The sequence below is a fragment of the Cyclopterus lumpus genome, chromosome 13 (genome assembly GCF_009769545.1).
Source record: "Cyclopterus lumpus isolate fCycLum1 chromosome 13, fCycLum1.pri, whole genome shotgun sequence".
In the NCBI taxonomy this organism is placed as follows: Eukaryota; Metazoa; Chordata; class Actinopteri; order Perciformes; family Cyclopteridae; genus Cyclopterus; species Cyclopterus lumpus.
The window spans coordinates 6,169,261-6,174,239 of NC_046978.1; the positions used below are offsets into that span (position 1 = coordinate 6,169,261).

Here is a 4,979-nt window from a genome sequence, read left to right on the forward strand (position 1 = left end):
TAGTCAGTCATTCCATGCTCTTAAAAAATGTTTTAATCAAGTTGTCTCTTTGGTTCTCTGATTGTCTTGTAGACTATAAGGCACTGTCACTATTTAACAAAAAACAAAATATGTGAACAACTATTTTCGTAATTCACAAAACTTATTTGTTATCAATATTGCCCCCACTGACCTGAGTAAAAAAAAAACAGCATACGCTGACATTTTTTATGTACCTTTAAAAATGTGTCTGAATCCTGGTCGTCTAGCTGGGCTGGCCCGTTGGCCGCGTGTGCTTTGAGTGCATATTAGTGCATATGAGTGCATATGAGTGCGCCCTACTGGTTAGCTCTGTACTGATGTCACATGGCGGTTACAGCGGATAACGCCATCCAGAAGGACTGCGTTGTCATGGAAGCGTAGCTCCCACCCTCTGGTTCCCACTCAGGTAAACACCGTTAGCTCAATAGGTCAGTTAGCTCGTCTTCGTTGGCAAGTGCTCCCAATCTCGGATCTTGCACCTTTAAACTTGTGTTACATCTTATGGATGTAGTCGATCCCTCGAAGATCAGCCTCATAGGGAGCTATTAGGGCAGGGGTCACAAATTCCGGACCCAGACCTCGTTGGCTCCGGACCTGGAACTCTAAAAAAAAATATATAAAAATATTTTAAAAATACGTAGCGCTTCTATTTTAAACTATTTTTTCCTACCCTTTAGGTTTAGGGCACTCGTTCACACACCAACAAATTACATGCGTTTTACACCACATCACATGATGCTACTCGGCCAATCAAATATGTGTATTCCGATAAGCGTCGCCCTCAACTCGAGGGCGATATTCACACGAGAGAAACGGGGAGTGAGCCAACAGTTGGAGAAATATGTGAGTCAGAGAAGTTATTTCAAATGCCGTAGTCTAAAAAGAGAGAGCTTAACCAGAGCCTTTGACCAAGTATGGACAGACTCTTCAATGTTCATTCTTCCCACAAGCAGTTCAAAACCAGTTTGTTATTAAAAGCGGCGATGAAGAGACAAAGCGCAAATCTTTTTAGCAAACATACCCACTCACATCCAAAATGAAGGCACAGAAAAATAGGTCTCAGAGCCCAATATGATCAGATTCTTAACACATTATTTTTACTGCCAAACAATGAGCAGAAAAAGTGGTTTCCTGCACACAATTTTCTCTTTTTAGAGGAAGAGAAAGAGAAGTTTTTGTTTTGTATTATTTGTATTTTAATCCAGCTCTAATCTGACTTGAAATGAGAGAAGAACATTTATTTATTATTAGATATGCATTATTAAAATTCATCCAGTTCAATTTGAAATCTGACTTTGTTGACGACATACAGACATTAATACAAATGTTAGTCTATTTCAATATATATTGGACTAAATCATAAAGTCAGAAATGATTCTGATGTTCCTGACATTTGCATGAGGACATTCTCTCAAACTGGACCTCACTGAATTTGAAGTGAATATGGCTGTATTAAGGGATAGATGATGGGCTGCAACTTTATCCTCTTACACTTTATTTTCAGTACTCTCTGAAAATGAAGAGTATAAAGTTGCATGAATTGGAAATACTCAAGTGTACATGTAATTTAGAATTGAAAGTGAAAGGAAAGGACTCACTGTATGGAATGTGTGTTGATTTGGTGACATAAACATGAACTTTGTTTGTTTGAGGTCCAGGAGAGTGTGTGTCTTGATGTAGAGTGATGGAAGAAAAATGGTGCAGGAAAATAAACAAGCAAAGAAAAGAAAAAGGAAAACATTGAACCAGAATGCAATGGGTAAAATCCATAAAACTAGCAAGTCTTCCAACGGATGTCAATAGCCTTTGAAAAGCTGATTGGCTGGATCACAATCGATATACAAAGTCTTCCTTTTTTTATGATAACATGTTTTTGTGCCCCCCTCTGGGAATATGAGAAGAAGCTGCAATGGGAACGTGATGGCAAATCATTAAAGTGGGATTAGTACAGTAAAATAAATAAAAAAGTTAATATTTGACAGGTTGTGATTGATCATCACCACTTCACAAGACACCGCTGGCCAACTATCAGCCATGCTGCGACTCACTCCTCTGTCAACGGCCCGGCAGAATGTGGTATTTACACAGAGCAGACGCCATGACCTTCTCTCGGCTTGATAGAAAACCTCTGTGACATTCAGGTGCATTGATCAGATTATAGAAGAGTCAGTGGCTCAATGTGGAGCAGCTAATGTAAATGATACCTTGCCATTTGGTTAAGATAGACTGATGGTGGATTTGAGAAATCCAGATACAGTAATAGGAAAGTAGGGAGATGGAAGATTACAAAGTCAAGATGGTGTATATGGCTGCTTGGTCATAAGGTTTAGCCTGTTGATCACAGTTGCAGTCAGAGGAACCCTAGGAAGCAGCTGACCTTTGTGTGTGTGTGTGGGAGGGGGGGAACACACCCAAGCTGTATACTGAAAACTAAAGAGTGCACCTTACTTTACTGACCTTTCTTTTAAGGTCCATCTCGTGTGGACGCTAGTTCTCTGGCAATCATATCTGGAAAGCAGGAGAGCATTGTACTTTAGAAGACTTCTAAATGTCATTACAAACATCTAAAAGTTACTGCGATGATGGTGTTTGCAAGGAACATTACAGTCTGCCCATAAATATGTCCAGTACATGTTTAATACAATGCTGATGACAGTGGGGAGAGTTTATCAGATTTGAGGGGCATGAATCTTAGCTGCAGGACGCTAAAATGCTCCGTAGAGCTGAGAGGAACTGTGGCGCCGAGACCATTCTCTATGAGTTCATCACTATGAACAACCACTTTCACACACAAGTCATGTGTCATTGTTCATAGACAAATATTGACTACAGCAGCTTTGAGTAAACTGTTACTTTCTGTGATTACAAAGCAATCCGATGAATCTAATGATGAGAGATATCTTTTCTAATGAACACACTGTTCACCCCATTAATAAGAATCATGATTGTTTTCATGCAGTTATAATGTGTGCTCTAACCTGATTATAAAAGACATTATATAATGAGTTTACATTCATGTGGATTAAACAAGTCACCACTGTTAAGACTGAAGAGTATAGTGTTTTTTCAAATGTCATATTTCCCGTCAAGCCAACATCATCTCACAAAAAGCCTGACTTCAAATAATGTGAGAATATTATACTTTGATTCCAAATGTGCAAGATGAGAGACTGTCGACACTGATCTGGGTTCTATTGCACACTGCTCAGTTCTACAAACACAACATGAACATGTTTGAGAGCAGATGCACAGTGATCACACAGTGTCCGGTGCCAAGTGTGTTACCGAGTAAGCCATGCACTGTCATTAGACCAAGAGTCCCACAGGGAAAAAGTCAGCCAGGCTATCAGACATGCTATTACTGGAAATGTAGCTAAATATTTCACTCTCCCAGGCCCTGAGTGGTAATTGGTGTTTAGGCTGGAAACACAGAACAAGCACAGGAAAATACAGGCTACTGAGAGTTTCCACGTGGGTAAAGCTGTCAATACTAAATTCAAGTGAGCTCACCTTTTCAGACGTTCATTCAGGGGAGAGAGCGGGGCGGGTGGATGTTCATCTGAAATGAAGGATGAATAGAAGGGAGATAAAGAGAAACATAAAAGAGGGATTACAAAAGGAAACAGAATGGTGGAGTGTTTTTTGAGTGACAGACAAAGAGAGGCAAAAGAATAATTCATGATGTTCCAGCTGGTCTGTCTGACAGCTGATAAGAGAGATCAATACCAGCGGGGATGCTCATCAGAATCGCGCGCGCGTCGGCCTTCTTATGGGCACGTGATGAGCCTGGAAGGATGAAACAAATTAGAGCAACCAACCAATTCAATAGAAAAAGACAACTAGAGATGGTCACAAAGGCACAGAAAGAAAACATGCAGATGAACGAGGCAGAAACATGCAGATGAAGGCAGTAACAGTGCAGAAGATAAAATGGGGCGCTGGACTGGAGCTCTGGCGATACACAGGATTTTAACAGCAAAGAGGAAACTGTAGTATGCTCACAAGTCTACTAATTTGTTAAATGTTATTTTGACAGATGCATGCTGGTCTAAATATGCTAATGGAGCTTTGGACCTGATTTTCATTGCTCAGTGTTGCTGCAGAGCCGGTACCACCACAGTTAATGAGAATGACACGAGCAGGACACACCATGAGCCTCTGACGGTGATCAGAGGAGCAGTGAAGCAGGATGCAAAGAAATACAGGTCAGAGGCTGAGACAAATAGATATTACCTTCTGTGCTTTGTCATCATGATTACATCTGGGACGAGAAGAGAAGCGTTAACAGGTTGAATCCAATCACTTTAGAGACTTCTGGCAATGGGACTAAATCCACTGAAGAACAACAGGATCCAATGGCCTTCTAACGCATTTCAGCTATAACTCTCAAATAATGACCTGTATTAAAGAGTCTGCAATAATGTCACACTTCTCTGTGTATTATTTTTGCTCTTTACACACTTGAGACCTAATGAAGAAGTGGTTTGGGTGTTTCGGGCTTGAAGGCAGTGATCCGTAAGCCACACTGAGTGAAGAGATGGGAGCTGCAGAAGGCAATTTCAACTTTGTCCTTATCTGACTTCACACCTGGAAGCTTGTGCAAAGCAAAGCTGCTGCCTCAGACGTGGATTGGTTCTGACTGGGAACACCTGACTCACCAATATGTGTGCCAGTGAACGCAGAGCAAGTGAAAGCCATGCTATCTTTATGCATACATAATGTTTGACATGCAGCAATGTGACAGGGTGTTTTTTTCAATTATGGCCTCATTGACTTCCTTGTCTTCGGATATTAGCAGTAGTGTCAAATATTACATTTTCTGCCAATGTTGTGACAGTTACTTGAAAATGGTACATGGTAAAACATAACACATATGTAAACAAGAGTCATACAAACTCACTGTGGTATTTACCTAAAGCTTTCCAGCATCAGTCACCATGCGCTACTGGTCCCCACAG

General features: G+C 40.7%; 1 long non-coding RNA gene across 1 annotated transcript; it reads right to left on the bottom strand.

The window, feature by feature from the left end:
• Nucleotides 1-492: 492 nt before the first annotated feature.
• On the bottom strand, nt 493-3,806 carry LOC117741414. The gene is made up of 4 exons (XR_004610716.1): nt 3,748-3,806; nt 3,532-3,580; nt 2,479-2,529; nt 493-623 (listed from the first exon to the last, which is right to left on the bottom strand). It is a non-coding gene; the product is annotated as an uncharacterized LOC117741414 (long non-coding RNA).
• Nucleotides 3,807-4,979: the final 1,173 nt, after the last annotated feature.